General features: G+C 39.5%; 1 long non-coding RNA gene across 1 annotated transcript; it reads right to left on the bottom strand.

Annotated features, from left to right (window-relative positions):
* Positions 1–3,904: 3,904 nt before the first annotated feature.
* On the bottom strand, positions 3,905–8,377 carry LOC310901892. Its single transcript, XR_014586271.1, has 3 exons — positions 8,197–8,377; positions 7,108–7,226; positions 3,905–6,141 (listed from the first exon to the last, which is right to left on the bottom strand). It is a non-coding gene; the product is annotated as an uncharacterized lncRNA (long non-coding RNA).
* Positions 8,378–9,195: the final 818 nt, after the last annotated feature.

Raw genomic sequence — 9,195 nt, 5'->3', positions numbered from 1 at the left:
AAGGTGTACCTGAACAATCCTCTTTAAACAAAAACAACGACAAAAGGCTAAAATTCATCATAAATTAGATTATAATTTAAACACGATGGCTTATCAGTTCCCAGGCTTCTACCCTCACTCAGGGACACTCCCAGCAGTTGGAACTTCCCTTTTGTCAAAAAAAAAAAAAAAAAGTTTTGGCAAGCAGTCACTCATCTATCTCCCCAGCATTCTGAATGTAGTTATAGATCCAAATCCTATAACTTGCCTTTTTAGCTACCATTTGTCTCTTGCCTCCACTAATGAGGTGATCTTTACATATTCCCTACATCTTTGCTAGAAGACATTTAACTGCTTAGAATTTTAAGCAATTACAATGTTGTCTTTAGCTTTTCTTACTTATCTTTAGAACTTAAAAGCACTTTCACAGATTGTGTCAGTTAAAACCGTGGCAAACAATTGCCTTGTTTTGCTTATAACCATTTCCCTGTATCATGTATGCTGTCCAGTCTATTCAATACCTCTTCTAGTGAAATTGTTGCTTCAGAAAGAGTGTAATCAAATGTGGTTTTGTAAGCACAAAGCCAGCAACAGCAAAACTTGTCTTGCAGAAAAAGTATAGGCATGGATTGGCAGCAGTTCTTAGGGCAGCAGTTCTCTGTCCGTTCCTAAAATCCTGGTCCTTTCTAAATGTTTTAGTTTCTCTGTGGTCAAGTCTTATGTTGTTAAAAAGTATCCACACTAATTACCTACCCATAGAACAGAAGACATCAAATACTTCCTCTAGCTAGCTTGATTATTTCTAAAGGCATCATTTTTACAAAAAAAAAAAATCACAGCATTTCACATGACCTGCATATGTGCAAGTCACAAACTTGCTACGTATCCAGCTGAGGTTTTAAAATGAGGAGCCTTGTAACTTCAACCAAAGAACTCTAAATCTAGACAAAAAAGAAATACTGCTCAGTGTGATCAAGGTTGCACTGCGTCTTGGAGGTGCCTATTTCTCTTCACTGAGAAAGGCTATGATGAGTACAGCCTGGAAAGAATCCAATCCTATCTTTTATTACATTTTAAGAGAAACTTTCAAATTCTTTCAATTAGAAGTAATCCAACATCCACTACAGCGTCTCTCAAACATGTTCTGGCTTCTGCTGTTTTGATGGCTTGACCTTACTACAAATTCATATTTGTTGCAGCACCAGATACAAATGTCTCCACATCTGCAGCAGAGATAGGTCTATTTTCATTATTCCTAATATTTCTCAATATGCTGCAGGCAGGTAAATAATCTATTTGGGACTGAGGAAAAAAATCAGGTTATAGTTCTCAGACAAAAGTTAAGTATCTTTGTATCTAGCAATTCTGCACGTGAAGGAATTTCTAGCTGCATTGTTTTATAGTTGCAGAATGATGCTCTTTGGTCTTTTCTTAGGTAAGGCCAGCCTCACTACAGGTGGAGATCATGGGATAGCATAAGCTCTGTGCTCTGAAGCAATGCTCTATATTTCTGAGTTTCTGTTTTTAGTGATTGCTCTAGCATGTTGTTGAATTGGTATGAAACAACTGGACTTCAGGATAAAGTTGTGTTGTTGAGACAGCATCCACTAGCAGATAGAAAGAGGTCTACAGAAAGCAGAAATGTAAAACAAAACAAAAAGTAATACTTTGTAAAAGACAAACCAGGAGACACCTCATTCATAAGACGAATGTCCCTGATGGGATTCCTAACACTGTCTTTAAAGTTGTTCCAAAAATCTCTTCCATCATCCATAGTACTCTTCATGTCCAATGGAAAAAGCCTGGTTTTTGTTGTTGTTGATATTGTCTTTGTTTTACTGTTTGTTTTTTTTGTTTTGGTTTGGTTTGGTTTTGCTTTGTTCACATTCTTACTATGCCTCACAGGCTGCTTGGAGAAGAAAAGATTTCCTGTGCCAAGCTATAGTTTGCAGCAGAAAAATTGGATCCCTTCTGATGCGCAGTCCCCAGCATACTAGTTCATATCTGCCTATCAGAAACAAATTAGAACAGCCAAAACAAGCGAAACATTCCTGAAACTGTTGATGCTTTTTCTCCTCTTCATTTATCTGTCCTCAGATCCAGATGGAACCCATTATCCCCTACTTCCGCAGTTAGGAAATGGTTCCTCTGTACATGCTGTACTGCTGCTCCATTGCTCCGGGTGCATTCATGCAGCCAGCAATGAATGAACACTGTCGCTGCTGCAAGTGAGTCAAATGTAAGCCAGTAAGGAACCAGATGCCTTATGGACAAACAGGATAAAATGAAAAATAGCTTACCTGAGCGTAAGCAGAGCACTGTGCTGCACAGGAAGGCTACCCTGTTCCTGACCTGATTTAACTCCCATGGACAAAGAAATCTACACCAGTCTGCAACCACTATGTAGACCTGGCCCTCTCTATCAATCACTTGTAAGCAGAGATTTGCTAGAAGACACAGTTAGGTTACCCTTTTACTTATATGTCCACAATTTTCTTCCTTCAGCACTGTTTTGTTTACAATGAGATCCAGTTAGCTTGCCTTGAGTGTAGTTTTTAACTACACATCAGGCATACACTTTGCGTAAAAGATTTGCTGCCTAACTTTCTGTAAATGCAGTGAAGAAAATGAAACACCTGGACAGATAGTTAATCCTCTCTGAAGAACATACATAAAGCAGAGGGAAATTCTTTTTCCATTAATTGACCTCAATCCCCAGATGTTCAGCTACTTTCTACAGAACCCTACAAGCTTTACAGGAAAAGTAGGAAAATACAAGTACAAAAGTACAAGCTTTCTGATTAAAAATGTTGCATTCTAGAGAGAGACATTATTTATCTGTCTAGTGCCTCTTATTCATCTTCACTGAACTGGAAGCAGAACAGTAAGATCTAGGTAGTAGTTTAGGGCACCAAAAGTTATCATAGGAAGTTTCAACTTGCTGCAGTGCAAAGGAGGAAAGCAAAGGGATTTACTAGAGGGAGTATTCATTATGCATATTGTCTGTTTTGCCCAGATCTTCCTTCTAACCCTGCAGGCTTTCTCCTCTAAAGCCATTCCTTGACTGGGCACATGGGCTGAACTCGCCTTGGGCTGGGGACCACCAAATAGACATGAATGTTTGACAGAGGTGTTTACATGCTCTTGATTTGCTACAGAGCTGTCTGGCATGTTGAAAGAAGAAGATGGATGCCGAGGCTGAGGTGGGGCTGAAGCTGAGAGCAGGAGGGTGTGCTCCCCAGACCCCTGCATGGACTCCTCAGATCCCTGTGTGGGCACCAGGAACCTGCCTTGCATGCTGTGCTGCTTCTTTGCCCCTTCTAACCTTCTCTGATGAAAACATCCTGCTGGTTCACAGCACAGACAAAAGCTCAGTCTTATTTGACAAGCCACATTCCTGTAGATGACAAAGGTGCTCTTATCTAAGCCTTGTATCTGAGAAACCCACTCCTTTTTCCACTTACTTCTAGATCTGTTTGCAATCAAACCCTAATAAAAACTTACATTGTAATACCAAAATTATGAGTGAAAATAAGCAGCTTGCCTCATACATGTTCAAAACCTCTTACTTGCCACAAAGACAGGAAAGATTGAATTATTTCTCTATTTATATTGTTCTGAAAGAGAAGGTAAAGAAGGCAAAACATGAAACAAAACAGTTTCATTGAACTTTCATTCTTACAAAGCAAGCCACACTTTGCTACAAAATAAATAAAACAAGTAAATAAATAAAATTGAATGCAATTACTAGGATAGAAAATTACATGTGGGAGAACTTAAATTACTGTTTTAAAATATTTTTTATATTTAAATTTTACCATTTCATACTACACTAAAACTCCATAAGAATTGTTCCAAAACAAGTTCTTATTTGATCAGACATTTGGAAAAAAATGTCATTTATACTTTTTTTTCCCCCCTCTTTTTAACACTAATATCTTAACACTGTCTATAGAACAACTTCATACTTTCTAAAGAAACGTGAGAGGAGTATTTGACACCAGAGGGTGGTGCTGCTGTCCAGAGGGACCTGGACAGGCTGGAGAAATGGGCTGGCAGAAACCTCATGAAGTTCAACACGGGAAAGTGCAAAGTCCTACATCTGGGGAGAAAAAACCCCAGGCACCAGCACATGCTGGGGACTGCCCAGAGGGAAAGCAGCTTTGCACAGAAAGTTGTGGGGATCCTGGTGGACACCAGGTTGAATGTGAACCAACAGTGTGCCCTTGTGGCAAAGACAGCCCCTGGTATCTTTGGGCTGCATTAAAAAAAAAAGCATTGCCCACAGGCCCCTCTGCTCAGCACTGGTGAGATATGTCTGAGTGCTGGGTCTACTTTTGGGCTCCCTGGTGCAAAAGACAGAGACACGTACTGGAGAGAGGCCAGGAAAAAAGTGTCAAAGGTGATTAAAGTATTGGAGCATCTGACATAGAAGAAGCTGAGAGAGCTAGAATCATTTAGCCTGGAGAAGTGAAAGTTCAGAATCACACCAACATGTACAAAAATACCTGACAAGAGCATGCAAAGACTAGTCAAAATCTTTTCGCTGTTATATAGTGACAGGACAAGAAGCAATCAGCACAAACAAATGCAAGAAATACTGTTTAAGCATAACAAAAAATGTTTTACTGTCAGGGTTATAGAACACTGGAGCAGGTTTTGTAGGGATGTTTTGGAGTCTCCGTCATTGGAGTTATTCAACCCCGCCCCCCCCCAGGACACAACCCTAGCAGCTTGCTGTACATGACTGTGTTTTGAGCATCAGGTTGTTCTCAACAGTCTCCAGTGAGGCCTTCCAACCTGAACCATTCTCTGACTGTAAGCGGCAGTGTGCCACCCTGCTATTTGTGCTAAAATATCAAATATAAAGTCACACCCATCTGGATTTTCATTAGTGTAAAAACTGTGATCAGTTCTATCTTTACAAGCTGCAGAACAGCTTGCTTACCAAAGGCAAAAAATGCATGTGTCAAGTTGAAGGTATTAAGGTCAGCATGCCTTAAAGTAGATCGATTGCAATGGATCTCTTCATACAGCTATGCCAGCAGGCCAGAACCTTTGGTGTTACAGCACCAACAAGAGGTCACCTCCCTCTGGGCTTCCTAATGGTCTCTGCCATCAGCTCTCACACACAGAGCAGGACTGAAAGGCTGTCATTCTACCCCCTCTTTCTTGGATTTAAGTGCCGGAAGAACACAGCCACTCCAGGGCCAGGGATAGGCAGATGCCCAGCTCTGCTGTTCTGGCACTCAGTTCCTACAGCACAAACAATCTAGGATCAATGCTACAGGGTGGAAAGAATGAGTTTTCTAGGAACAAGCGCAGCACAAAGCCTTTTTCACCCCACCTGTCTTGGCTTGGTAGTTCCTACTATTCTTTCCACAAACTATTAAGCATATCCTATAAAAGCTATATCAAAGGACCCTCTGACAACACGACTGGACACCCTCCCCCAACAGGATGTGTTGCTGTTTCAAAGAAAGACTGGTAACCTTTTTAAAATATTACTTTTAAGGATTTGTAATCTGACAACTAGTCCTCAGACAGGCATCTACAGTGGATTTCAAATATTCTTGCAAGTCAGAGTCGTACAGACAAGCCCCGTGCAATGAAACATTGATGATTTTCTTTCCCTAACACATATACATAATACTTTTTTCCTTCTGAGTGGAGAACTGTGCCACAAACATGATTTATAGTGTATCATATGAAGGAATGATTGCAATAAAATGAGGCATTACAAGAAATATATCTTGCTAATTAGAAATGACAAGATGGAACATTTACTGTGTAACTGCAACCCTCAAAATTTATTTATTAAATCCAGAGAATCTTGACTCTTAAAATATAAGGAAGATGAGAAAAGAGTTATGTTTGAACTTGTCTACAGACGTATGATAAATAAAGCTCCACAGCACACAATTCACTTGCATACACTTACCAACTGTCCCACTGTTCTGAAGAATTTACCTTTGCCCCTAGCACCGCTCCTGAAATGATGGATGGGATTGCACCATTCTTGCAGGGTTTTGGCATTTTCATTTCATGGCAATGAGTCATCACCGTTTTCTCTGAACTTCTCACATTGATTCAGATTTGCAGGCCGTGCTCTGCTTTCTCTGAGTAAGACATCTCTGCATGAAGACCTGTCCATCTCATTCACTAAAGAAAAAGAAAAGGCTGACAGATTACATGGAAAAAAAATCAGAAGTCAGACACCAAATTTTAGAACCCAGGACCACAGAGGCAGAGCATAACATTTCCTAGTGTAAGGAAGACCCAAAGCAAAAGACCAAAAGACAAAGTAAAAGGTGACACAGATGGAAAACATACAGCATGAAGGGCATCCTAAATATCCTGTGCTCCATCAACAGGAGAAACCATGTTAGAGGAAGCATGGGTGGAGAAAAAAAAAAAAATAGAATTACATGTTATGGGATGAACTGATATGGCTGAAGCTTTCATCTGATTTGAAGATAAGTTAGGAAAAAAAAAACCAACACATTTCATATCTATTTCATCTGTTGATTTTCCTGTGTTGAAGTGTCGCATAGAAAAAATGCCACTAAAATGTTAATCAGCTTTAGCAGATCAAGAAAGCATGACCATTCACTGTTGGTGGAGATTCAAGCAGCTCCAACCTAAAGATTTTCAGTAAAGCATGGCATGTTGAGAATTCATCTGGAATGTGAACATGTTACATTTATGAAGGCAGAGTACAATGCTTTGGCTGACTTCAACAGCTGGTTGCAAAATAACCAAGAGATGCAGTAATAAAGAAGTAGTAATTCTGGGCTGCAGAGTCTCCATCACTGCATATGAGAAGGCAGAAGGAGCTCTTAAAATATGAGTACTCCTTTTTGTGAAGATTGTCTTAGCTGTAAATGGCTTGGCTTCGGTTTATGTTCATGTCTACAGGAATCTTCATAAACCATAAAATCTCTATCTACTGGATAAGTTACCTTGAAGAACAAGGGATACACACTAATTCAACAAGTGTTAGCTACATTTAAAATAAACACAAACCCAAAAACTTTACACTAAAAGTAAAAATACACACTCTAATAGGCTGTTGTATAAGAAAAATACTTCATTCCACTACAGAAAACAGCTGTGTGGCTTTTATACCTGATGTGAAAATTACACTTTTTTGTTGTTGCTTTCTTCATTCCTCTCCTTTCCTCACTTTTATTTTTATTGAGCCTTTCCACCATTTCTGCCTTCTCCATTTTTGTTTTCTTTTGTTTCTAGGGCAGAAAGAAGAGCAGAAGAAATAAGCTAAGACTTTAAACCTGCACACCACAGGTTTTGCTACGATGGTAACACAAACAAACACATTTCACTAACATGATCATCAGTGAGGAAACCAGGAGGAAACACAGCAGCACAGCCATGGTCAATTTTTCCTGCAATAACATATGGAGGAAAGCACTGCCAAGACATCTGCAGATGTCTTGTGCAGGTTTGGCCACTTCTACCAGACCATAATACTAGCTTTGAGGCTTTCAAAGAACTGCAAATTAGACCTGGGTGAACCAGCTGCTGAACTCCCTGGCTAGCTGCACTGCAAATGCTGAGGCCAGAAGGAATAACTTCCACTAGCTGAACACCTCTGTGTCTCAATTACTTTCAGCTGCCTGCAGGGCATAGGATAGAGCATTTCTCCACCTGCTTTTGCTCACCTCAGATGAGCCTCCAGATCTGAAACTACAAAATGTTGCTGTGCTATCTTCTCTGTGGCTCAGCATTGCCGAAAGGAACTATAGTTTGAGCAGAACTTCAGCCAAGCCAGTTACAAGTCTGGGACAATAAAGCCAAGAATCCAGAAGGGCTAGGCATGTATCACATAAGAGAGGGCTAGAAGTCAAATACAGAGCAGTGTTGGGGCATCTAAAATAAAATAATAATAATAATAATAAAATCAATCATATATGATATCCCACACAAGGACTGACAGAGACAGTTATTACCAAAAAGCCTCTGCCCCCTACTCCAAGTTAAAGCCTCAGTACAGCCTAAGCATTTATAAATCACTAGTCAGCACTCCAGAAATCATGCTGCTTTATAAATATGTATTATTTTTTAAAGATTGCCTTCTGTATCTGTGCTGTTTTATTTTTTGTTCCTCCTCCCTCCAGGGAAGCTTCCTAAATTCAGGATGTGACAAAGTTATTCAACTTTAACAGTTATTATGAAAGATTCAACTTTAATAGTTACCATGAAAGGGTGGCAGCAAATAGCAGCCTTCTTCCCTCTGCATGAAGGAGGCTCGATCTGTTGCATCAAAGTACCCTGCTCCAGGCAGGTGGGTGTTTTAGCCACCCCTTCCTGTCACTTCTAGTTTCTTCTGTACTACCTATCTCTTGGGTCTTCTTGGGCCTCTTCCCAGACCATCTCCTTTTTCTATGCACCTGTGCCTCTCCCCCCCCCCCCCCCCCTCCAGGCCCATTATATCTACACAAAACAAAACAGATGTTATTTATTTATATATTTATTTAAGAAAACAGGTTGCACTTGTCTTTAAATGAGTAATAAAGATGGAAGTCATTTTGCTCCCTTTTGACTCCACTGAAAGTGATGGGAAACTGCAGCTGTGGAAGTTAGGGGCTCACCTCAGTATCACAAGAATAAACTCAGAGCTATATGAATTTATGAAGCTATTTCAAAATATTAAAAATCCTCTTTTTTTTTTTTCCAGAATGTCTGCACAAAATATCAGCACCTCAACGAAAATATCTATATTGATTTGCAGCCATGGATTTCCTAACATGCTACAGTGAGGCAGGATCTTATAAAGTTATGACTTTATTTCACCATTTGCATAAAAAGATTGCTGAAAATCAAATTTTAAGGACAGCTAATCCATCTCCAGAATTATACCTGCATTAATATTCTAACTCAACTCATGTATGAAGTTAAAGTGAAACCACCTCCCCTTTTCATCAAAAAGCTTCAAACTGAGTTATTTCTAACATTTATTCTGGATATATAACAAGTTACTTCAATGTATAACTCAATTACAGGGGCTTTGCTAACATTTTTAGCTTTTTATAGTTAGATTTTTTGTGGTTTATGATGTTTGCACTGCACTATGTATCAAGTGAAATGCAATCTCTGGAGGATATTTTTTATTTTACATAGAATCTGGTGATTTCCATCTAATCCTTCCACTGTTTTCAGTACAACCCAGTTATTCACCTTAAACTTATGGAATTA

Source organism: Anser anser, assembly GCF_964211835.1.
Source record: "Anser anser genome assembly, chromosome: 1".
Lineage (NCBI taxonomy): Eukaryota > Metazoa > Chordata > Aves > Anseriformes > Anatidae > Anser > Anser anser.
The sequence above is the reverse complement of the archived record's forward strand: the minus strand, read 5'-3'. Positions and strand labels throughout refer to the sequence as shown.